The 27,500-nt window shown below is 39.2% G+C and overlaps 1 protein-coding gene across 1 annotated transcript in view; it reads right to left on the bottom strand.

Moving 5' to 3' along the window:
• The window catches only part of lrfn1 (leucine rich repeat and fibronectin type III domain containing 1), a 153,535-nt gene extending 137,946 nt beyond the window's left edge, over nt 1–15,589 (bottom strand). The window contains exon 1 of the mRNA XM_052106773.1: nt 14,790–15,589. The gene's annotated coding sequence lies outside the window, so the exon portion shown is untranslated. The remainder of the gene's footprint in view (nt 1–14,789) is intronic.
• Nucleotides 15,590–27,500: the final 11,911 nt, after the last annotated feature.

The raw sequence follows: 27,500 nt of genomic DNA, 5'->3' as shown, positions 1-27,500 counted from the left end.
GTTCAATTAAGGTAACAAACAGGATTGTATATTAAATCAAAGAGAGTCAAATTTCAATGGCAAGAATAATAAAAAAAATTATAATAATTGTAGTGTGACTATAAACATGCAAACAATTAATATGCAGACAACACAGAAACATTGTTTTAAATGTATTATACTGAAAAAAGATTCAAAATATATTAATTTAATTATTAATTTAATATAATTTATTATAATCATATTTAAAATTATATTTAAAGTATAAAAAAACATTATTTAAATTACTTTTTAATTAAATTTATTGAATATATTTATATATGTATAATTATTTAAATATAACTATGTATCATTATTTCATCATTATATATTGAGTTATTGTTATATGAGGGGCTTTCTCAGCAAATATTTGTAAATGCAATTAATTACGATTAATTAATCGGGACACCGTGTAATTAATTTGATTAAAAATTGTAATCGATTGACAGCCCTAATATAATAAATATATATATAATATTTTTTTTTATACTTTAAATATAAATTAAATACAAATATAACACATTTTTAATATTTATTTTTTTGTATAAATGACCTATAAACATGTTATTACACACATAACTTATTGGTATTTCCAGAAATATCATCTTTTACATTTGATACATATAAAATACATTTAATAAATTAACCAATTAAATTTTAAAAATGAATCTAAATAATATGTATTTTGTTTTATATTTTAAATATAAATATAAATATTAATATAACTAAGTTAAATACAAATACATTTAAATTATATTTAAAAAAAGTCACAATTTAAATAATTTTTTAGACCATTGTAGAAAAAAATATATTGTAATTTTCAATTTATATTAAATAATAAATTGTTCAAAATTTTTAGGTCAATATTTATAAATAATAATAATAATAATAATAAATGATCTAAACACAAAAAACTTGAAAACGATGTGGTGGACATTATTAAATTCAAATATGTTTTTATTCAAATTTGACCATAAGTTGAGAATAATGTATAATGCAGAAAGGAATAAAAATATATGATTTGTCAGAATTAATGTAATTATTAATTTTGTGTCACAAAACTTGTGTTGAATTCCTCTGAAGTGGAATTTCTTCATGTCACGAATTCAATTAAAGTATATTCTTCAATTCTGAAGTTTGCCCGAAGCGAGTCTAAGACACGTGCCACAGATCGAGTCCTGATATTGAATTATTTGACACATGCTCTCAAGTCTAAAACCTGCATCGATTGCGCTCAAGCCGTGTTAAGTCGGGTGTTGAAGGACTCATGGCTGCACCAGGTATACATTAAACAGATATTCATCAAACAGAAACACCTTGTCCGTTTGTCACAGGCTGATAAATGGAGTACTTAGTGATAGTGGGCAAATATAATCACTGCAGTGATTAGTCGAGCTTTACCAGATCCAGACTGCATTTAAAACACTGTTGAGAAACAAAAGGTCGCTTCTTCCGTGCCACTGCAGCTGTGCTGTAACCGGCCAGATTGTGGAGAAGAAACGGCTTCATCAGCCGGAATACAGCTGGAACAGATACAAACCTCTTGATAAATGAGATTGGACGGAAGAGTAATTGATCATCTATATGTCATGATGAAGCAAATGTCAGTGTAATACATGTGCAATATTGCACCGTTCGTAGGCCAACAACACGTAAAGTCATGCATTTACATTTACATTTATGCATTTGGCAGATGCTTTTATCCAAAGCGACTTACAGTGCAGTTATTACAGGGACAATCCCCCCCCGGAGCAACCTGGAGTTAAGTGTCTTACTCAAGGACACAATGGTGGTGACTGTGGGGCTCGAACCAGCAACCTTCTGATAACCAGTTTACCAGTACTGCGGTTTAGACCACTACACCACCACCAGTTGACAGTTTTTAGCGTTGTGTGTTACTGATCAGCGTTCTGTACGTTTATTAAATCTGTACGTTTTGTGTGCACGTGTTTATGCTTTGATGTCAAGAACGGAGGAAAATGCAATCATTTAAATGATCAATAATCTCATGTAAATGCTTTTTTCAGGATTTGCACTGTTATGGAAAATCTGAAAAAAATCTAGGAATTTTAAAATGGTGTTTTCCAGGTTTATTATGTCAAGGAAATTGATAAAAGCTCATAAGTGATGGAAATTGTATGTAGGTTTTTTCTGCTTTTGATATTTCTTATATTATTGAGCTATATATTTTATAAAACATTTAGAGATAAAACTAAATCATTGAAAAAAAAATAGATGGGAAAAACAATGCAGGAATTTTTTCTCTGAATTTTTATTTTAGAAATTTCAGAGAAAAAATTCTGAGAAAAAAAAAATTGCAAGAAAAAAAAATAATAGAAAAAACTTCCAAAGGGGGAAAAAAAAATAGAAAAACATTTTTTAGAAACATTTCAGAGGACAAAATATCAGAGAAAAAAATTCAGAGAAAAAATATTCAGAGAGAAACAAATTTTTAAGAAACAAATTTCAGAGAAAAAAATGGAGGGAAAATTGTATGGCAATTGTAGTACCTTCTGAGACAACAACAACAACAACAAAATTCACTTAGTGATATATTTTTTATCACCTTTGTGTTGGAGATTTTGTCGGATTATGTTAGTGGTTGCTGATTTGAGACCAGCAGATTGAGTCGTTACAGTAGTGCAGTTTGGAGCATTATTCTACTAACGTGATGCCGCAGCACCGTTGAGTGAATTGTGAGTGAAGTGTACCGAGCTTCTCTCTAAACGCGGGAGTGACTCTGATATTTGACATCTGTAAAGTTAGTGTCTGTACATGATGAAGTCCACATATACCCAACCACAGACCACTCTGGCATCAAAAGGACTCGCCGTCTGCACCAAAATGCATGCCGCTGATATGCCATTTTTATCCTTAAGTAACATTTAGAGAGACGTTAGAAGCCTCGATGCAAATGAGGAATGTCATATTTCCTAAAACAAGTGCTCTTGGGGGATAATTTGGGTTTCATGGGAATTAATTAAAGAATCTGCTGCTAATTCACTTCTCGTGCGATTGGAAAATGAGCAGATGAAGGGTTGAATGAATGAGAGATTGAGGAGCATCTCAAATTAAATGAGTATTTTCTGCCCGAGGAGGTCGAGCTCGTCTCATCTCGGCAGTCTGAACCCGAACTGACCCCAAACCGGCACGTTCAAAACAATAAAATTGAAAACTAAATACTGTGGTGAAGCACAGGAAATCCATCCATTTTATCCATTAGTTCTGTCTGTCTTAATGATTTCCATCAGTCAGGTTCAACTCCTGCCCCAGTTTTCGGCTTCTATGCAGACGTGAGTGTTTGGTGTTAATGATCCTGGTTCATTACTTCACAAGGGTTTGTCCTCTATGGCTTTCATGACATTGCATATTTGTGCAAATCTTTATCAGAAGCGGCCGCGTTTCCACTGTCTGCATTAATGTATACTCACACCTGCCGCAAAACAAACATGGTCAATCACAGTCACAAGTCTATATGTCTAGGTTACGGATGTAACCTCCGTTCCCTGATGGAGGGAACGAGACGTTGTGTCGAAGAAGGGACACTAGGGGTCTCTCTTGAGTGCCGAATATATCTCTGATCTATGAAAAAAGGCCAATGAGAAGTTGGCAGACAGAATTTGCATGTCCCGCCCCCGGACATACGGGTATAAAGGCGGGGATATACGTCTGTTTCATTCAGGATTTAATGGATGGCTCGGCTCAGCAATGTGGCCGGGAGGACACAACGTCTTGTTTCCTCCATCAGGGAACGGAGGTTACATACGTAACCTAGACGTTCCCCGTCTGTCGCTCACGTCGACGTTGTGGCGAAGAAGCGACACTAGGGGTCCAATTTAAATCACGGCATGCGCTGAGCCGTGTACGTGTACTGCTGACACAGGAGCGGGCATGTACTTGACGTGCCAAAACGACCAGCTGTATCAGACTGCACGTACCCTTCCCCAATGCCCCATAAAGTCGTCGGAAACCCTTATAGTTACCCTAGACAGGGGAACAAGGCGACGCTTGCCAACCTTGGAACGGGCTGAGTGTAGCCGGGCCTCTTTTCTCTATGTTTCTCGCATAGAGTCAACGGCTGGGGCCCTTACACGCATCGTGGGAAGGGGGTCTTACCCAGTTTCCTAATCTTTCAGGGGGAAAAGACCCTGCGGAGACCACACCTGCCCAGAGAGGGGGAGGTAAGAGTGGTGACATACACCACATGGGCTTTTAGGTCACATTTGGGAAGTGGCGTGGTGGTAGATCCCACCTCTTCGGAGGGAGGATTTGCTACAGACACGGCGACCGGGGGCAGTGGGAACTGCCCAAGGGAGATGCGGGTCCGCTCGTAAGGGGACCGTACCGCGGCAAAATACACACAGGGGGTGACTCCAGCCAGGTCTCCTAAGCAACCAAATTGGCCCGGTTGCTAGGGAGGGGTGAGTCACATGGGGTAACCTCCTCGTGGACACTATAATGTGGTTCTCGCTCTCTGTGGGGCACGTGGTGCCTTGTGCGTGGATGCCGGGGAGGATGGCGTGATGCTGGGATTCGTCCTCCGCCACCTGGAGTCAGGCGAGTCACTACAACACTACGCGACTTAGAGCGCATTGAGAATTGGGCATTCCAAAATAGGGAGAAAAACACTCTTTCTCTACAGAGAAAGAGCTCGGAGGCGTTCAGTTCTGCTCAGATTAAATTCTATGGTTATAGCGCCCCTTAGCAGTTTAGAGATGCTAATTCACGCTGTGATCGCGGTGGTAGAAAGTCTATTCTGAATGGATAACCACAATATCTGTCCCTCTTTGTGCTCCCCTCTGGCTCTAGTTTTGCTGCAGGAAATAGATGCATGTCAAAGTGAATTCCACATGAATGGTATCTTTGACGGGCATGACACATCCTGCGGATTGGTGAACCTCATGGACAGATTGCTTCTCCCTGTAGCCGTCTGCCTGACAGCTCAATAGCCATGCAACCACTGCATTAATTCTGCACCTCAATTCCTCCTTTTAACCCTCCTGCAGTTCTCTCTCTCTCTCTCTCTCTCTCTCTCTCTCTCTCTCTCTCTCTCTCCTAGGTTGGGTAATATGACAGTATCCGTACGGATTTTGCTGTACCGTTTATACCGTGGTGCATATATTTTGACTATTAATGAGCACGACTGCTTTACGTTATTTACGAGTGATCAAGAAAAAAGGAATTTTACTATATAATTTCTTCCATTTAAGACATTTTTAGCACTGTGAATTTCTAGAAAGTTCATTCTAATACATCAACATTTCTGTCAAGTCAGTTTTAGTCATAAAAGAAAAAGGTTGAAATCTGTTTGTTTTAACTAATAAAATCGAACCCCTGGGACATGAAATTGCATTGTCCAATCAGATTTCTATGCAGAATTTGGGCGGCTGTGGCTCAGGTGGTAGAGCGGGTCGGCCACTAATCACAGGGTTGGTGGTTCGAATCCCGGCCCATATGACTCCACATGCCGAAGTGTCCTTGGGCAAGACACTGAACCCCAAGTTGCTCCCAATGGCAGGCTAGGGCCTTACATAGCATCTCTGCCGCCATTGGTGTATGAGTGTGTGTGTGTGTGTGTGTGAATGGGTGAATGAGACGCAGTGTAAAGCGCTTAGAATACCGCTAAGGTTAAAAAGGCGCTATATAAGTGCAGACCATTTACCATTAAAACCATCTGTACATCGTTAATAAGCATGAAAACAGGGCCTGGGTATCTAAGCGAGTATTGATGCTGACTATCACCCCTGAGTGACTCCAGCCAGGTCTCCTAAGCAACCAAATTGGCCCAGTTGCTAGGGAGGGTAGAGTCACATGGGGTAACATCCTTGTGGTGGTGATTAATGGTTCTTGCTCTCAATGGGGCGTGTGGTGAGTTGTGTGTGGATCGTGGAGAGTAGCATGAGTCTCCACACGCTGTGAGTCTCCGCGGTGTCATGCACAATGAGTCACATGATAAAATGCGCGGATTGACGGTCTCAGAAGCGGAGGACACTGAGACTCGTCCTCCACCACCCAGATTGAGGTGAGTAACCGCACCACCATGAGGACCTACTAAGTAGTGGGAATTGGGGATTCCAAATTTTGGGAGAAAAGGGGATACAAAAATCTAAATAAAATAAGCATGAAAATGCTGATATTATTATTAAGTAACACACTTTGTAAAAACTCCAGAAATAGTCATATGTAGAAGGGGTTGGCACTCCTAAGAACATGTAACATCTTTTGTTCTCATGCTAATGCTGACAAAACATCATAAACAGACGTGACAGTTGTGAAAACGGCACTTATCTATAAACTACATGATGAGGTAAAACCATCTAAAACACTGCTGAGACATCGGTGTGATATCCATTCATTCTGCATGATTAATCGAATTAAGATTGAAATCACAATATGGCCTTGTGCGGTTAACAAGCATTAAAAAATCTGTTTTAAACTGCAAAAACAGAAGTGCAAAAAGGCACAAAAACATAACAACCATCATATTTCATAACAGCCTTCATAATATGATGTTATCATATTTAGTCATTTTTTTAAATCTTTTTATCTTGTATGTAAATTTCATTGTGGCTCTCTTTAAAATTTGGCCTGTCAAAGGTCAAATGTGTTCCGCAGATTAAACATTAAATGGAAATTGTTTATCGTTAGAACCCTGAAAACTCTTTTGTACCTCTTTGTACATTTTTAAGCATATTTCCAACATAAAACAGTGGTCTGATGTCAAAATAAGGTAAGTGGCAAAATATCGGTATCGTTGTTGGCCTAGAGTTTTTTTGTTAATATTGATATTGGTACCAACCAAAAATCTTCATTTGTTCACAAAGTTCAGGGCATCCCTATCTATTACTATTAATGTATTGAAGTGCTACATAATGTGAAGCTGTTTGTACACTGATTGCACATTTATTCATTTGTTATGATAAATCATATCCTTTGGTTTGAGTTCATCAAGTTTCAAATGAAAAGAGCAAATCATTTGTAAAGTATTAAATTCACTGGAATATTCAAAAATAGGCATTAGCATATTGTTAAAACATAAACCATATTTTAGTTGAATTTCCAGCTAAAATAACTAGCATATATTGTGATATATATTATTACTGTGATATGAACTTCCTTATGATATACGGTCAAACCATGCACCACTACTTCAACCTACGGAGCCCCTAAAGGTCCAAGGCGGTGGGGAAGAAAAGCAAATGCTTTTGTGTTCTCTCATAACACTTTGCATTTATGAGAGCTATTTTGTATTCTTGTAAAGAGTGAGAAGATCCAACAACAACAATTTACATTTATATAGGGCTTTTCTCAAACTCAAAGCGCTTTACATAGTATAGGGGGAATCTCCTCAACCACCACCAGTGTGCAGCATCCACCTGGATGATGCGACGGCAGCCATAGTGCGCCAGAACGCCCACCACACACCAGCTATTGGTGGAGAGGAGATGGTAGAGTGATGTAGCCAATTCAGGGATGGAGATTATTAGGAGGCCATGATAGATAGGGGCCAATGGGGGGGGAATTTGGCCAGGACACCAGGGTTAAACCCCTACTCTTTACAAGAAGTGCCCTAGGGATTTTTAATGACCACAGAGAGTCAGGAACTCGGTTTAACATCCCATCCGAAAGACGGTGCTTTTTTTTTTACAGTATAGTGTCCCTGTCACTATACTGGGGCATCAGGACCCACACAGACCGTAGGGTGAGCACCCCCTGCTGGCCTCCCTAATACCACTTCCAGCAGCAACCTTGGTTTTCCAAAGGAGGTCTCGCATCCAGGCACTGGCCAGGCTCAACCCTGCTTAGCTTTAGTGGGCAACCAGGCAAGAGCTGCAGGGTGATATGGCAGCGGTTTACAAATTTTAATGCAATTCAAAATGCTACATTTTTTAAAATGCTACAAAAACTACCGTTTCATATATGTAGCATGTTTCCCAAACTGTAATGGAATTTGAATTTCATATATGCTCAAATATAAACTTTTATTTTATATGTACGTATGTTTATGTGGCCATTTATCGACAAAGGGAGAAAGGTGTCATCTGTTGTTCCTAGCAGGCTACTCTGCCCTACAGGCTCCATTTGGTTAGGATTAGGGTGGAGGCGGGATTAGGGCATCTGCTGCCTGCCAGGAACAAACCATGGCACCTTTGAACAATGGACCCATTTATCATGTGCAAATGGGCCAATAGGGATGATCACTTCTGAAAGGAAACACACCATGAGTCGTTCTGGACCTTAACAAATCGTATAATGTTTGCGAGAGAATGCAAAAGCATTTGCTTATTTTCTTCCTGACCAAACAAATATTTGCCCCACCACCATGTCCCTTTAGGGGCTCCTTACAAGCCAAACAGCACATCAATATATCAATCTTAATAAGTCATCTAACCGCCTCTGGAAAAATTCAATATTTTTCCTGCAGATCTTTTAAATTACTCCCGAAGTGCTGATACATTCCCAGTCAGAGAAGAGCTTCTGAAGCAAAACATGTAGCTTCCTTTGCCATCCGCGACAGGAACTGATAGCGAGTGGGTTATCAACCCATTGCAGACTTCTGTTGAAGCCATAGGGGAATTTGTGCCCAGAATATCAAAAAAGCCTGGACAACGTTTCAGCGATCAGTCTCTGCAAGCATCTTAAACCACTGCAAACCGTCCACGATTAAGACCGAGTTGCAGTAAACGGCTGGCGGCCACCTGATACCTCTATGTTAAACTGCAATCCACGTGCTATTACATGGCTAATGCTGCATGCTAACGCAGGCCCCAGTATTTATTTGATATTATATCCCTCCTATCCGCTGCTAAAAGAGATGTTTGCTTCCTCACAAAGCAGCTGAGAGCTTAGAACACTAGAAACAATAAAACTCTAGAACTCAAATACTTAGACAATCCCAAACCAAGTATTATGGAAGTAATTCGATGTAGGCTTAATTCCTAGTAAAACTAAATATTCAACAAGAGAGAGGCCAGGAAAATTTCCTGTTATTTTTGAAGACTACGTTTTTTACTTATTTTACTGTTTATGTACAATACAAATACAGGACAGGAATTATTTTTCTGAAATAAGTTTTGCGCTCCCTCACAATAAGTTCGCAAATTTTTTTAAATTCCCTCGCAATAAGTTTCCTGTTCCCTTCCAATAAGTTTTGTGTTCCCTCGCTATAAGTTTTGCGTTCCCTCCCAATAAGTTTTGTGTTCCCTCGCTATAAGTTTTGCGTTCCCTCCCAATAAGTTTTGCGTTACCTCGCAAAAGTTTTTAAATACCCTTGCAATAAGTTTCCTGTTCCTTTCCAATACGTTTTGCATTCCCTCCCAATAAGTTTTGCGTTCCCTCGCAATAAGTTTTCCGTTCCCTCCTAATAAGTTTTGCGTTCCCTCACAATAAGTTTTGCGTTCCCTCGCAATAAGTTTTCCGTTCCCTCCTAATAAGTTTTGCGTTCCCTCCCAATAAGTTTTGCGTTCCCTCCCAATAAGTTTTCCGTTCCCTCACAATAAGTTTTCCATTCCCTCGCAATAAGTTTATCATTCCCTCGCAATAACTTTTCCGTTCCCTCACAATAAGTTTTGAGTTCCCTCGCAATAAGTTTTCCGTTCCCTCCCAATAAGTTTTGCGTTCCCTCACAATAAGTTTTGCGTTCCCTCACAATAAGTTTTGAGTTCCCTCACAATAAGTTTTCCGTTCCCTCCCAATAAGTTTTGCGTTCCCTCCCAATAAGTTTATCATTCCCTCGCAATAAGTTTTGCGTTCCCTCGCAATAAGTTTTCCGTTCCCTCCTAATAAGTTTTGCGTTCCCTCACAATAAGTTTTGCGTTCCCTCCCAATAAGTTTTGCGTTCCCTCCCAATAAGTTTTCCGTTCCCTCACAATAAGTTTTCCGTTCCCTCGCAATAAGTTTATCATTCCCTCGCAATAACTTTTCCGTTCCCTCACAATAAGTTTTGAGTTCCCTCGCAATAAGTTTTCCGTTCCCTCCCAATAAGTTTTGCGTTCCCTCACAATAAGTTTTGCGTTCCCTCGCAATAAGTTTTCCGTTCCCTCCCAATAAGTTTTGCGTTCCCTCCCAATAAGTTTTGCGTTCCCTCCCAATAAGTTTATCATTCCCTCGCAATAAGTTTTCCATTCCCTCGCAATAAGTTTTGCGTTCCCTCCCAATAAGTTTTGAGTTCCCTCACAATAAGTTTTGAGTTCCCTCGCAATAAGTTTTCCGTTCCCTCCCAATAAGTTTTGCGTTCCCTCCCAATAAGTTTTGCGTTCCCTCCCAATAAGTTTATCATTCCCTCGCAATAAGTTTTCCATTCCCTCGCAATAAGTTTTGCGTTCCCTCCCAATAAGTTTATCATTCCCTCGCAGTAAGTTTTCCGTTCCCTCGCAATAAGTTTTGCGTTCCCTCACAATAAGTTTATCATTCCCTCGCAATAAGTTTTCCGTTCCCTCGCAATAAGTTTTGCGTTCCCTCGCAATAAGTTTTCCGCTCCCTCACAATAAGTTTTCCGCTCCCTCGCAATAAGTTTTCCGCTCCATCGCAATAAGTTTCAAATTCCCTCACTATAAGTCTCGCATTCCCTCGCAATAAGTTTTGTGTTCCCTCCTAATTAGTTTTGCGCTCCCTCGCTATAGTTTGTGTAATGCATTTACTATTGTTAAGAAATGTAACCTTATAATATTGCCAATATTGTAGACTGTAGTTTTTGGCAGAAACATGGTTTTATTATAATAATATTTTAGTGGATACTGTGTATGTAGGTTAAGTAACCATATTTAGTTTTGGCGGAAACCATGACTTCAATACAGTATACTGTATCCATAACTGTATAGTAACCATGTTTTTGGTTTTACTATACCATGGTATTAGTATTGAAATCAAAATGTAATATGTAATTGTATTACAATAGTTTTTGTTTTTTGATGGTTTTAATACAAATATCAATGTTAAAATATGGATATTTTAGTAAAACCCTGGTGAATCTATTGTGAGGACACACAAAACGTTTTCAGAAATAAATAATTCCCACCCTGTCCTCTTAGGGGCTCCGTATATATGAGATGCGAGATTGAAATTAATTCATTTGTGTTAATTCTGAGTGAGTTATCACTTCAAGTACTCTGTACGGGGACTGTTACGATTCAGGTGCTCATTAAGATCTAACATCAGTCTCTCTAACTCCTGACATCTTAATTAGTCCCAAACCTGCACACAACACCAGCCTCTACGACACAAACCAACATGCAAAGTCTATTAGTGGCACTGGCATCTTCCGTGATGCATTAATGCTTGGAAAAATTCCATACGCACATTTAGACAAAGTGTTGAATGGCTGCAAACCAGAATACATGGCAAAAGCATGCCGCGTCTGAATTAAACATGTTAGGAACACAATTCATGAGCGTTATTAAGCCCTGGGGCTTTTTGTGTTACCGCAACAGAACAGAATTGATATCTGTTTTCGTAGCCAGCCCCAAAGCATTGTACATATCATTAAATCTAATATGCACGCTTGTGAATAGGATAATCCATATTACCAGCATAAACCGTACAGAGCCGCTTACGCCATGTGAGAATAAAGCGAACGAGGACCAAAGAATCGGTTAGATCGCCAAGAGCTGTTTATCTGTGTGAATTAAGTATTCTGCAGTCGTCAGCACGCTAATCCAGCCGTCACTATTCAGGGTGTCAGTGTGTGTTGCGTTTCAGAGCACAAGATGCACAAAACCTGGGTTAGTTCGATCTGTACGAGCTTTTCTGGAATCTCGTGTTGCAGCTGTAGAATAGTGAATCCATCTGTATATTATTGGGGGGATTAGAGTTCTAGTTCTTCATCACATGATCTTTATTCAAATGACTCTGTGAAAATTGAAGGCTGAACAAATGCCACTTTTCATTAGGCTGTTGTTTACATGATAATTATAGTATTACAATAATAGACCACAAACGTGCAGCGGGAGAGTAAAGAGTCATCAGAGAATGTTGTGCTGCTGCCAGATTTAACAAATGTGTGTGTGTGTGTGTTTGTGTGTGTGTTTGTGTGTGTGTTTGAGTGTGTGTGAGAGTGTGTGAGTGTGTGAGTGTGTGAGTGAGTGAGTGAGTGAGTGAGTGTGTGTTTGTGTGTTTTTGGGTGAGTGAGTGTGTGTTTGTGTGTGTGTGTGTGTGTGTGTGTGTGTGTGTGTGTGTGTGTGTGTGTGTGTGTGTGTGTGTGTGAGTGTGAGTGAGTGAGTGAGTGTGTGAGTGTGTGAGTGAGTGTGTGTTTGTGTGTTTTTGGGTGAGTGAGTGTGTGTGTGTGAGTGTGTGTTTGTGTGTTTTTGGGTGAGTGAGTGTGTGTTTGTGTGTTTGTTTGTGTGTGTGTGTGTGTGTGTGAGAGTGTGTGAGTGAGTGAGTGAGTGTGTGAGTGTGTGAGTGAGTGTGTGTTTGTGTGTTTTTGGGTGAGTGAGTGTGTGTGTGTGAGTGTGTGTTTGTGTGTTTTTGGGTGAGTGAGTGTGTGTTTGTGTGTTTGTTTGTGTGTGTGTGTGTGTGTGTGTGTGTGTGTGTGTGTGTGTGTGTGTGTGTGTGTGAGTGAGTGAGTGTGTGATTGAGTGAGTGAGTGAGTGAGTGAGAGAATGAGTGAGTGAGTGAGTGAGTGAGTGAGTGTGTGTGTGTGTGTGTGTGTGTGTGTGTAGAGAGAGAGTGTGTGTGTGTGTGTGTGTAAGAGAGAGAGTGTGTGTGTGTGTGTGTGTGTGTGTGTGTGTGTGTGTGTGTGTGTGTGTGTGTGTGTGTGTGAGTGAGAGCGTGTATTTATCACTTTGTGGGGACCAAATGTCCCCATAAGGATAGTAAAACCCGAAATTTTTGACCTTGTGGGGACATTTTGTCAGTCCCCATGAGGAAAACAGCTTATAAATCATACTAAACAATGTTTTATTGAAAATGTAAAAATGCAGAAAGTTTTCTGTGAGGGTTAGGTTTAGGGGTAGGGTTAGGTTTAGGGGATAGAATATAAAGTTTGTACAGTATAAAAACCATTATGTCTATGGAAAGTCCCCATAAAACATGGAAACACAACATGTGTGTGTGTGTGTGTGTGTGTGTGTGTGTGTGTGTGTGTGTGTGTGTGTGTGTGTGTGTGTGTGTGTGTGTGTGTGTGTGAGAGTGAGACAAAAAGTCATATGCATCTGGGATGTTAATAAAATTATGAGAGAATTGACATTTTTTGGTGAATAATTCCTTTAATAGGCTTAATTTTCATGTATATATATTAATGTACTAATAATATAAATAAATTACATTTTGCATACATAAAAAAAAACAAAATAAATAAATAATTATATATATATTTATTTTGTTTAAGTTAAAAGCTATTTATTTTATTAATTTTTTTCAGGGAAATGGTGCTTTAATTAGTTTATTATTCCACCCAATATTGGGACTTTTAATTTGCAGACCAAACTAGAGAAGGTCACTTTATTGGTATTCTAGACCAATAATACACAACATCAAAAAATGCAACAGCTGGCATACTCCATCCGAATTAAATCAGCTCAGTAATGACATGAACACTGTCCCTAACAAAACATATTGTAATGTTGCCATGACACCGCATGCACACGTGTATAACACACTGTTACCATGAATACCACAGTACCATAACGGCACATGTCCAAAAGAAATGGTCGTATCATAGTACTTTTTGTGGCCACTGTATATGACGGCTCATTTTGAATCTAGTAGGACAATATTAAAGCTTCAGGGCCCTTCAGCACGTCTGGTTCATCTGTGAGTGTGTTTTATGTGCCAGTGGCCCCCAGCGGCCGCTGATCCACTCGGTCCTCTCTCCGCAGACACACCCCAAAAAAACAAACAAAAAACAGCACCGAGAGCTCCGGGACTCATTCTGGACTGCGGAACCGGAACTGCTTCCGTTTATCTGGTCACTTAAACAATCAAATAGACGGGTTTACTGTGCCAAACGTCTCTGCGTCACTAAAAAATGCAGCAATTCCCACCTGCCCTGTTATCAAGCACCATCATCCACCCAAAAGCACAACTCCGCCACATCTTTACGTAAGCTCTGGCTATTGCTCATGCCACCCTGCTGTGTCCCATGTGCAAACACTGCCAGTCTGGTTTCAGAGAAATAGACCATATGGACACAAAGTTCAAGTTTAATATCTGTTAATGACATCAGAGGATGATAACTCAACATATAACAAGACAAGAAGTCGATTCGGGGTTTGTCTGACAACAATAACAACCCCACATTCCTCAAGATAGTTTTCTCATCAACATGTTAATAACATCCGTCTCCCTTTCATGGGTCTCTAATGCGCACAACGTCCCGAGCCGAGTAAAAACAATCATGCAATATAAAGGAACGTGTGCAGAATCCCGACTGGAATTTCTACCATAATTGGGAGCCAATCCTAAAAGATTCGTGGATGACCCTATACGACTGGTAACTGGAAATAGCCATTTTAGATGCTCAAGTAGAGTCTTCATTGATTCCCATTTGAGCCCAAGAGGATTTTTTAACTATGGGCCGATGCGCATTGAGTACTCAGACCCCAAACCAGGAATAATGGAGTTATTTTTCCTTGAACCCTTAGCTTGCATTATAACACGAACACACCATACCATAATAGCACAGTAGCACAAGATGCCATAAATCAATGCAATACAGTTTTGATTTAGTGCACAATGAACTGTGCGTTTTGATAAAGACAGTTCAATGTGTATAGCCAATCTAGCATGTTTTCTTGCACATTATGCTATTTAACTGACCGAAATAAGTCCATTACCTCCGTCCCGGAGCATCCAAACGATTCCCAAGTTCAGAGCAGCACAAAGATGTCCAAGATCTTCAGAAATGATGATGATGATGATGATGATGATGATGATGTCGTCCAGATCTCCTACTCTGGTTCCAAAGTCCCTCAATAATATTCTCACTTGTATAAATGTAACATACGATACTTTCAAAACAATAAATGTATTAAATGGACCAGGAGAATCTCATCCAAATGCAGAATGATATACCGATTTTCCGATTCTTTATCGCAAGCGGCTCACTCGAGTCGATACATCGTTGAAATCCCCCCCTAAAAGACCTTCCGTTCTGCATGGATCATCAATAAAGTTGATTATTTTTATTTATTTATCCAAAACGAGCCCACAAAAACACATCTAGAATAGGAAATGCTCGAAGGGTCCAATATTGTCTCCGTAAGTACTTGGAATTGAACGTGAGACCCTTGGAGGGAGAAATGTCGATACAATCCCTTCCGAAGACGCAAGGACGACGCGTCCATCCCGTACAAGAGCCCATCCAGTTTGTGCAGAATCCAGATATACTTCCAATATTTCTCTAAATGTAGCTCGTCGGTTTCTTTGTCATAAATCCGAGTCCGAATGCAGTCGGGATCCCACCCACGTTTATTTCATATGCGTTTTCCTCTCCAAACAGCATCCTGCCGAATTACCAAATTAGAAACATTTGGCACCGCATTGTAATCGTTGATGTACTGCTCTTCTCCTCATGAAGGAGCATCCGGACTGTGTGTCCCTCCCTCCTCCGTCAGCAGCCTCGGTAACAGTCCACTCACGGCCGAGCTGAGCCAACCGGATCCACAAAACACTCCTCTGTGTCTCTATAGCGTGCCAATTACCGAATTTTACCACCCGACGTCCCACACGTTTACCTGACAACACTTACACGACGCAATTCACCAGAGATGACTAGAATGTACCTCTTAATGTACCATTTTATATTGATAATTGACATTACATAATCACCCACCAGAACTAAAACCACCTGTCCTTTATATTATGGGATAGGCAAATTATCTATCGGAAAAACATAAATAAATATGAACCTTTATTTTATTATTATTATTATTATTATAAAAAACATGTCTAATATTTCACAGTAGTGTTCCAAACATATTGTCAACACTGTTTAATATGAATTAAAATATTGTTACAAATATTGTAACATATTGTAACATTGTTTAATATGAATTAAAATATTGTAACAAATATTGTAACATATTGAAACATTGTTTAATATGAATAAAAATATTGTAACAAATATTGAAACATATTGTAACATTGTTTAATATGAATTAAAATATTGTAACAAATATTGTAACATATTGTAACATTGTTTAATATGAATTAAAATATTGTAACAAATATTGAAACATATTGTAACATTGTTTAATATGAATTAAAATATTGTAACAAATATTGAAACATATTGTAACATTGTTTAATATGAATTAAAATATTGTAACAAATATTGAAACATATTGAAACATTGTTTAATATGAATAAAAATATTGTAACAAATATTGTAACATATTGTAACATTGTTTAATATGAATAAAAATATTGTAACAAATATTGAAACATATTGTAACATTGTTTAATATGAATTAAAATATTGTAACAAATATTGTAACATATTGTAACATTGTTTAATATGAATTAAAATATTGTAACAAATATTGAAACATATTGTAACATTGTTTAATATGAATTAAAATATTGTAACAAATATTGAAACATATTGTAACATTGTTTAATATGAATTAAAATATTGTAACAAATATTGAAACATATTGAAACATTGTTTAATATGAATAAAAATATTGTAACAAATATTGTAACATATTGTAACATTGTTTAATATGAATAAAAATATTGTAACAAATATTGAAACATATTGTAACATTGTTTAATATGAATTAAAATATTGTAACAAATATTGTAACATATTGTAACATTGTTTAATATGAATTAAAATATTGTAACAAATATTGAAACCTATTGTAACATTTTTTAATATGAATTAAAATGTTGTAACAAATATTGTAACATATTGTAACATTGTTTAATATGAATAAAAATATTGTAAAAAAGATTGTAACATATTGTAACATTGTTTAATATGAATTAAAATATTGTAACATATTGTAACATTGTATCTTTAAAATTTTAAAAGATTTATTAATATGTGTTACAGTGAGACACTTACAATGGAAGTCAATTGAGAACATTTTTGGAGGGTTTAAAGCCAAAACTGTGAAGCTTATAATTTTATAAAGCACTGTAATTTTTCTATTGAAAGTTGTGGATTATTTGAGCTGTAATGTTGTTTACATCGTTGTTTTTACATTCTTATTGGGGTTTGCAGTGTCATGGCAACGAAGTTGTAACATTGGATGTAACATTACACAGAAAAGTTTAGTAAATGATAAGAGATTAGTGACATTTAATACATACAAGACTATGTATTTACTGTGTAACTCAAGCTACTTGAGGTACGGGTAGCTTTAAGAGTAAGGGTAGGTGTAGGATTAGGATTAGGGGTTAGAGCTAGGTTTTGGGGTAACGGGTAGGTTTAAAGTTAACAGTGTAACTACAAATGTAATTAAATGAAAGTTATTTAAATGTAATTATGATGCATAATAAGTACACTGTATCAAATGTTTAAGTGCATAGTAGTAAATGACAGCTAATATAAAGCCGGGTGACGGACGGCGGTCGAGCTACTCCGTCACCCGGCAGATGTAGCGGCGCTCCCCTGGGTGGACGGTAGTGTCGAGGACTCTGCAACGGGCATCCCTCCTCCTTCCCGGGTTTTCGGCACCAATGTAAGGGGGGTTAGGATGGGCAAGGAGGAGGCGAGAACCGGCTTGTCAATATAAATAATAATTTAATGGAAAATTAAACCAAAACACACAAACATAAACACACACATGACGGACATGCCCGTAATTCTGTCTCTCTAGAACCGTCGTCACCGGCCGCCTTTATCCCTCGCGCGCCCCATCAGGCCGATTGGGGACCGGGCGTGCGACATTCTAGCCCGGCCCCGCCCCCCTCCGCTCCACAGTAATCTTGACCAACCATTTTTGGGGATTTCGGCCTTTCCACATGCAAGTAGCTAGGAGCTACTTGTGTAACAGTGAGTGTTTTATTGTTTACATATTGGCCGTGTTCACTTCCATTGTAAGTGTCTCACAGTATCCCAGACTTTTGCTTCTTTTTTTTTAAGAAAAGGAGGGACGAGTCGAAACTTATTAATGTTTGTGTCAAACAACTTTATGCTGTGAATGCTGTTGATTGAGCACAACTTGTATCGGACCCGAAATATTTCTTTAAAACTCTTAAACCCTCATCCATCATGAATAGCGATATGAAAAATAACTATCACTTACAGAAACCGTTTTGCCACTTTTAACTCCACATGAAAAGCGCTTGAAGCGAAAGTCTTGTTTTGTTTTGAGCGCTGACATTGTCCGCATAATGATACTTCATACGTATTTAATGGAACGCAACTTCTCTCCAGCGGGTCAGAGGTGTTTTCTACATCACCTGATCACTGACACAATTGTGTCATATTGAGGCAAAACAAGCACATATTGCACGAGAAAAAGCCGGAGATTGCACCAATGTTTTGTTTTGCCCCATTTTCCTCAAGAGTCAGTGAGTTGTGTTGTCAGAAATGCCGTTTAAAGCAATGTGTCTTGGGACAAGAGGGCTACATCTGTAGTGGTGCCCTCCTAATGTTTAGCTGCTTTAATGAAGGCACATTCAGTTGGACTCTGACACCCACAGCTCTCTGCTTTCTAAACTTCAAGCCTGAGCGAGTCGTGAGGGAATTACTTAATGAAACAAATCTCTCGACTTCAAAGGCGGCTGCTGAGCTTCTGATGCTTAATATTACATAAAAACAGTGTGGAAGAGTTGCCATGAACACGGTGAGCTGAAGTGAAAGACCAAACTTATTGAAACTACTATGATAGCTTTGATCTGATGTTGGCTTCATCATGTCAGAATGAAATGATGCGATACGACATCAAATCTGGAATGTGGTCATAATTAGATTTGATGCGATTAACATGATTCATAGGATGGTTCATAAATAGAATAATGTTCTTGCATTGATGCTTTTTTGTACCCCTGCATTTGGCGGTTTCTCGAACGCTGTGGTGTTGAAATCAGGTAGAAAGCTGAAAATCACATTGACGTGTTGAGGACAGCCTGTTGTGTGTGCGGAATACGACTGAACAGGAAGCTGTTTTCCGCAGACGGAGGTGTGTGAGATTTTGCTGAGTTTTGTGGCTAATGCAGTAATGTGCTCTTCTGCATCACTCAAATGCCACAGTGCCGCAGATTCACAGATGTGTAGACAAGAAAGTGACAAAGAGATATGGAGGAAAAATGTGTGTATGTGAGAGAAATATTAGTTTGCCTTTGCTAGAAAGTCCACACTGAAAATCTACCACACTGAGTTTCTACCTGGAAGTTTTAGCATTTAAAATAAATAAATAAATAAATGTAATAACGGAAGAATCTGAGTCGTATGGCGGATGGGGATGTTGACTACTGCAAGACTAAATAGATTTATGTGTGTCTGTGTGTGTGTGTGTGTGTGTGTGTGTGTGTGTGTGTGAGTGTGTGTGTGTGTGTGTGTGTGTGTGTGATTGTGTGTGTGTATGTGAGTCGTATGGTGGATGGGGATGTTGACTACTGCAAGACTAATTTTAGATTTGTTCCTCACCCAAAGCATCACACCGCATCGTAAGATCCGGAACACTGTGCACAAATAGATTGGATTCATTTTTATGGTGCTTTTCTCATTTTTAGAGCAGTAATTAGGATACTAGTGTGTCCCATGAGTAAACGATGACCCAATTTTCTTTAGCCTTGGGTAAAGTATTGAAATCCTCAAAAAATGAGAGAGAGAAATATTTAAAATATGGACAAAGAGTGACATTTTGGTGGCGTAGGCAAAAAGTCACTATAGGAATATACTGTATATCGCTACGAGAGCGTGTTGTTCAAATCATGCCAGATAACATAATCATCAGGTTTTGTTCGAGTGCATGCAGACAAACCAAATACTAAGAAATACAAGCATTAAAACACCCCCTAAATAAATGTGGTGTATCTGAGGCACTTTTATAGTTCAGTATGAAGCCGGTTTGTGATTTCAGCACCACGGAGAGCTCCCATCCCTCTACAGGACCATGGACAGCACCTTCTCAATCGCAAACAAGGGATTCATCTCAACTGTAGGCTTTTGTAGAATAGTGCACTAAAATAATTTGACAATAAAATAATTACAGAGCCGCATTAACATGAGCAGAAGTCTTTTAAAAGCAAATCATCTGGTGACACTTTATTTTGGACTTTATTGGCTGATTTGTAATTCTTAATTCTTATTCTATGTATTATATAAGAACAGAACGTATAAGTGTAGCTGGTGTGATGCAGATAACATCTGAAACTGAAAAGATTGTTTTCGTTAGTCATGCGGGAAACGAAATGTTCTGGTATCTGTAATATGTGACGTAAAAGCACTTTTGAATCCTGAATGTGTTTGGACAGGAAGTGTTTTCAGCGGTGGTAAAGGGGAAGTGTTCCTTCAGGGTTTCTCTGTGTGTAAAACCAAAATGCGTTCCGCTCTTGCGTCATCCAATCGAAATGAAGAGTTTTAATTAAAACACTGTGTGTGAATGCTTTGCCTGGTGGCACAAATTAACATTCGCTTTATTGCAGTCAGTTCCTCAGGTTCAACGATTCATAATTAAAAATGAACCTTGCAACATTTAACCTACGTGAGTGTGTGTGTGTGTGTGTGTGTGTGTGTGTTTGTGTGTGTGTGTGTTTGTGTGTGTGTGTGTCTGTGTTTGTGTTTGAGTGTGTGTGTGTGTGTGTTATTGAGTGTGTGTGTGTGTGTGTGTTTATGTGTGTGTTTGAGTGTGTGTGTGTGTGTATGTGTGTGTTTGAGTGTGTGTGTGTGTGTTTGTGAGAGTGTGTGTATGTGTGTATGTGAGTGTGTATCTGTGTGTATATGTGTGTGTGTGTGTGTGTGTGTGAGTGTGTGTGTGTGTGAGCGTGTATTTATCACTTTGTGGGGACCAAATGTCCCCATAAGGATAGTAAAACCCGAAATTTTTGACCTTGTGGGGACATTTTGTCGGTCCCCATGAGGAAAACAGCTTATAAATCATACTTAATTATGTTTTTTGAAAATGTAAAAATGCAGAATGTTTTCTGTGAGGGTTAGGTTTAGGGGTAGGGTTAGGTTTAGGGGATAGAATATAAAGTTTGTACAGTATAAAAGTCATTATGTCTATGGAAAGTCCCCATAAAACATGGAAACACAACATGTGTGTGAGTGTGTGTGTGTGTGTGTGTGTGTGTGTAAGTGTGTGTGTGTGTGTGTGTCTGTGAGAGTGTGTGTATGTGTGTGTATGTGAGTGTGTATCTGTGTGTATATGTGTGTGTGTGTGTGTGTGTGTGTGAGTGTGTGTGTGTGTAAGTGTGTGTGTGTGTGTTTGAGTGTGTGTGTGTGTGTGTGTGTGTGTGTGTGTGTGTGTGTGTGTGTGTGTGTGTGAGAGAGAGAGAGAGAGAGAGAGAGTGTGTGCATGTTTGTGTTTGTGTTTGTGTGTTTTTGTTTGTGTTTGTGTTTGTGTGTTTGGTTGGTTGGTTCTGCTGGACTAACACTACAAGGAAAAATTGCCATGACCGTCAATCCGCTCATTTGATCACGTGACTCGTTGTGCATGACACTGCGGAGACTCACAGCATGTGGGGGCTCATGTTACTCTCCACGATCCACACACAACTCACCACACGCCCCATTGAGAGAACCACTAATCACCACCACGAGGAGGTTACCCCATGTGACCCTACCCTCCCTAGCAACCAGTACTATTTGGTTGCTTAGGAGACCTGGAGTCACTCAACACGCCCTGGATTCAAACTCACGACTCCAGGTGTCAATACTCGGTCAGATACCCAGACCTCCGTGAATGAAAGTATTATTCACAACTTTCATTTACTGACACACAAATCATGGCTAATATTAACAGTGATTGTATCAGCACGCACTTCACTTCTACCGATTGATTTTGATTTGATTGAAACACGAACAAATTCATCTAAATATATTTCTAAATTCAAATTACACTTTAAACAAAATTAAAATATAATCAAATAATGAAGGTAAAAAAAAATCATACCAACACCAAATGTTTTACTCTGTCCACCGTCTCCCACCGGCCCCTTGTGCACTCACTTAAAAATCACTCCTCGACAACAGGTGGAAAAATACCAATTCAAATAAGATAATGAACACATGAAAATAGAGCCCCTAGTGTCTAAACTGAGTCATTACCAGAATCTGGCAGATTGTTCAGACGGGTCTGGTTCAACTCAAACTCAGAGAAAGCCGAGTGAGACTCTTTTATAATGAACATTCATAATGACAATCTTTGTAGGCCAGATTAAGAGTCTGGTCTCAGTCTTCATATTTGTAAATCTGCTCAGGTTAGTGGTGTTGGTTCACTGCTAGAGGAGGTGCCATGTCCAGTATGCATAAGACCGCTCATTAGGCATGTAAAAATGGTCACTGTGAGACACTGTAGAAAATGTACTGTCATGTCTGCATGTGATGCCGTTGTTAGGATCTCTTCTGAAACTCTTGAGAAGACGCATGTGAGTTTCAAACTCTCCTTTCACACTCTTATTGATTTCAGATTTCACTGCTGTCTAGGAGGAACAACTGAGGTGAAGAGATCTCATCTGTGATGCAAATACTTCATCTGTGTGTGTGTGTGTGTGTGTTTGAGAGGAAATAGACTGGGAGGTCTTGGCCACCACACGATGTTCTGATACGATTCCACTCATCAAGAAGCTTATCTTAAAATAATGTTACCACAGAGGGAGAAAGAGAGGAGAAATCGCAATTCTTATCAGAGGGAATAATCTCAGAGATACATTTATACTGCTGCCATGGCAACAGAGCATTCCGGAGAATTTTGATGAGAGATCAGGAGGGAGGGAGAGGGAGAGAGATGACAAGAAAGACAATTTGTTACCTGAACTGCATGAGCAGGCAAGCCTGATTGTACACACACACACACACACACACACACACACACACACACACACACACACACACACCACACACACACACACACAGCAGCACAGTTGTTATCTGGACCACAGCACAGAAAAACATTGTTGCATCTGTTGTGTCACAGTGGACACTTCTGTAAGACATGTAAGTGCGACTGATTTCTGCAGGGATGATCAGCAAGAGAGAAATCTCAGGAGCACTCAGTACGTTTTTGTTTGTGTCGTCTTAGACTCACACTGACACCTAGTGGCGTGGATGCGGCATCATTTCAATGCAATAGTTTTCAGTTACAAATGGCAACGAAAAAATCCACCATTCACAGTCAGCCATGATTAATTCCATCTGTGCGTGAGAGTGTCCAATGACAGGGCGGTGACCGAGATGAAGCGAGAAGTATTCGGCTGGTCATGTGAGTCTAACACGGCAACCCCCATGAGGGGACCCCCTCCATGTAGATTAAAACTGCTTTTATTAGGTTACTAATGTGACTGGTGTCTACATCTCTTGTGAGAGGTTTAAACATTTCAGTTCTTTTCTTTAGGGGTAAAACTTTTTAATCAGGAACAATTACTTTGGTGACACTGAAAACTTCACTGAGCATGTTTGAATACTGTACATCAAACCTAAATCAAAGGGGAAGATTTTCAGTGAATATCGACTTAAATCTTGGTCTGTTCCTTGAAGACTTGAAATATAGTGCACGAGTCATTTGAACTACTTGACAGTTCAAATCACCATCCACTTTCATTGCTTGTAAAGTGTGAACATTGAATGAAAGTCATGCAGGTTTGGAACGTCAACAAGGTGAGTAAATTATGATATATTTAAGTCCCCATATTCATAAGTCAGGCATATGAGGTATCATTTGAAAGGTTGGAATCTGTACTTTTCAGAGATAACCACCACTTCTGCATTTATGCTACTTAAAATCACTAAATAAGTCCTCGAAATATTCGCGTTGAAAATTAGCGCCCCCTAGAGGTAACGGGGTGGGAATATTTATATGAAAATAAGCTCCTTCTCGTAGCACTTAATGGTCAAGTCATATATCAAAACAAAGCTCTCATTCTCAGGAATGTGACTGTATAATTTATTTTGTTGCCCTAATACCACAGTTTGAAAGATTTTCAAAAGAATCATAAAGTGAAATATGATTTCTGTAAATCATCAAATACAAACGTCTATGTTATGCACCAGCATTTACTGCTGTAAACCCTACATAGCCAATACCTTTATATCTTATATCTACCTATACTTTTACTGTAGGGAGCTTAATAAAAAATTAGCCATTTCTTTCTTGTCTGTGAGCTTCCTTGGCTGAATAATCCAATGTTATATCTTAGATGTCCATAACAAGATATGCACAGATAGAAAGAAAAGCATGCAAAACATATCATCAGAAAATATTGTATGTTTTAGACTTTAGATTGGACACATTATATCATTGCAAAGGGCAGGATCTCAGCTTTCTAATGACACCTAGATTGAGCTTGTAGTCCACTCAGAGGCCGAGATATTCAATGAAATAATGAGGGTGTTGCTTGAACTGAACATTAGACTGAATGTCTATGGACGAGCACATCTGTGATTGCTACCATCTAGTGGAATAAAATGAGACTTTTTCAAAGTGAGGTTGAGTGAACACAACCAGAGTGTTTTTTGTTTTATTTGGGCCGTTCTCTAAAACATTACACATATTTTTGGCAATTTGTCCACAGTATGTGTGAACGGCGAGCTTTTAAATTTGAGTGTGGCAGCCCGAAAATACACCAGAGTTTAAGGGGTTAACATTCTTTTGTCTCAAATATTGACCTCTCACAACCCAGATCTCTGCAACATCCCCTCCACCTGCCTTTTCTTTCTTCCTTTGTTTTAAATTTACTTTTATCTTTCATCTGGCGGGAAAACAGCAAAACTGCCTCCTTCAAACTCAGTAATGAAGCTCCGCCACCTGGGAGCCAAAAACACGCACACAAACAAGCTCTCTCTCTCTGGTTCTGATAAATGTCTCTTCTCCACAGGCTCGATGTGTGTTTGTTTACTGCAGAGATACGGTCAAGCTGGAGAAGAAGAACAAGTTTAATTCAATTCACGAGACACCTCAGACTCAAATAGAGGAACATCAGATTATCTCTCACCAGCCAGATACACTCCAAACTTCTGATCCCAGACCTGTAGATCTCTCCAACATCAGGCTCTGGACTGGATCACATCTGTGCTACAGACATGATGGGCAGACATTCAGTTTTTGATTCACTAAAATGAACCAGCTCAAAAGAGTCATTTGTTTTGGAATCAGACTAGAATGGTCGAGCTGTATGTTTCGCACTGAAGATTCAAACGAACCGGCTCATAAGAGTCATTTGTTTGGGAATCAGACTAGAATGGTCGAGCTGTATGTTTTGCACTGAAGATTCAAAAGAACCGGCTCATAAGAGTCATTTGTTTGGGAATCAGACTAGAATGGTCGAGCTGTATGTTTTGCACTGAAGATTCAAAAGAACCGGCTCATAAGAGTCATTTGTTCGGGAATCAGACTAGAATGGTCGAGCTGTATGTTTCGCACTGAAGATTCAAAAGAACCGGCTCATAAGAGTCATTTGTTCGGGAATCAGACTAGAATGGTCGAGCTGTATGTTTTGCACTGAAGATTCAAACGAACCGGCTCATAAGAGTCATTTGTTCGGGAATCAGACTAGAATGGTCGAGCTGTATGTTTTGCACTGAAGATTCAAACGAACCGGCTCATAAGAGTCATTTGTTCGGGATCAGACTAGAATGGTCGAGCGGTAAGTTTTGCACTGAAGATTCAAACGAACCGGCTCATAAGAGTCATTTGTTCAGGAATCAGACTAGAATGGTCGAGCTGTAAGTTTTGCACTGAAGATTGAAACGAACCGGCTCATAAGAGTAATTTGTTCGGGAATCAGACTAGAATAGTCGAGCTGTATGTTTTGCACTGAAGATTCAAAAGAACCGGCTCATTAGAGTCATTTGTTCGGGAATCAGACTAGAATGGTCGAGCTGTATGTTTCGCACTGAAGATTCAAATGAACCGGCTCATAAGAGTCATTTGTTCGGGAATCAGACTAGAATGGTCGAGCTGTATGTTTCGCACTGAAGATTCAAAAGAACCGGCTCATAAGAGTCATTTGTTTGGGAATCAGACTAGAATGGTCGAGCTGTATGTTTTGCACTGAAGATTCAAAAGAACCGGCTCATAAGAGTCATTTGTTCGGGAATCAGACTAGAATAGTCGAGCTGTAAGTTTCGCACTGAAGATTCAAACGAACCGGCTCATAAGAGTAATTTGTTCGGGAATCAGACTAGAATGGTCGAGCTGTAAGTTTTGCACTGAAGATTCAAACGAACCGGCTCATAAGAGTCATTTGTTCGGGAATCAGACTAGAATGGTCGAGCTGTAAGTTTTGCGCTAAAGATTCAAACGAACCGGCTCATAAGAGTCATTTGTTCGGGAATCAGACTAGAATGGTCGAGCTGTAAGTTTTGTGCTGAAGATTCAAAAGAACCAGCTCATAAGAGTCATTTGTTTGGGAATCAGAATGGTCGAGCTGTAAGTTTTGTGCTGAAGATTCAAAAGAACCGGCTCATAAGAGTCATTTGTTCGGGAATGAGTCTAGAATGGTCGAGCTGTATGTTTCGCACTGAAGATTCAAATGAACCGGCTCATAAGAGTCATTTGTTCGGGAATCAGACTAGAATGGTCGAGCTGTATGTTTTGCACTGAAGATTCAAATGAACCGGCTCATAAGAGTCATTTGTTCGGGAATCAGACTAGAATGGTCGAGCTGTATGTTTCGCACTGAAGATTCAAATGAACCGGCTCATAAGAGTCATTTGTTCGGGAATCAGACTAGAATGGTCGAGCTGTATGTTTCGCACTGAAGATTCAAATGAACCGGCTCATAAGAGTCATTTGTTCGGGAATCAGACTAGAATGGTTGAGCTGTTATTCAATTTTGTTGAAAGATCGAGAGAAACATTTTATAGTTTGATGCACTGATGAATTATGCACAATAAGACCAGGAAAATATTTGAATAAAGTAAATAGAGTCCCATCTGATTTCACTTTGCCCTTAAAAATGTATTAGATAGCAGCGCAGATCTTGTAATCATCACTTACTGTGACCCTATCTCTCTGCTGACTGTACGTAGACTTCACCAAGTGTTTGGATATGGAAAAATATCCATGCTAGTCACTGGATTGATTTTCCTCACAATCCTCATGACAACGTTTCAGAATAGCGACGCTTGACTGTTTAAACTCAGTCAGTCAGATGTCACAGATGTCACAAGCTGGTAAACAGTTTCAGCTTTGAGTCTGTGAAAGTCGTTATTGAATAAATTCTCCCCAAGAGATTTTGTCCTGTGGCAGGAGGCTTTACCTGCCAATGACAGCGCTCAAGACGCTCACGGCCCTGCGGGTTTGGAGGGATGAGTCTGGGGGATTTCCACATTATGGACAGACCAATGAAAAGGTGGATTATGGCCTTTATGTGTAGCATTCTAGAGTGAGAGTCATGACGCACTCTTGTAGCGTAGCATGAAATAT

This window comes from Xyrauchen texanus, chromosome 36, assembly GCF_025860055.1.
Source record: "Xyrauchen texanus isolate HMW12.3.18 chromosome 36, RBS_HiC_50CHRs, whole genome shotgun sequence".
Classification (NCBI taxonomy): Eukaryota; Metazoa; Chordata; class Actinopteri; order Cypriniformes; family Catostomidae; genus Xyrauchen; species Xyrauchen texanus.
The sequence above is the reverse complement of the archived record's forward strand: the minus strand, read 5'-3'. Positions and strand labels throughout refer to the sequence as shown.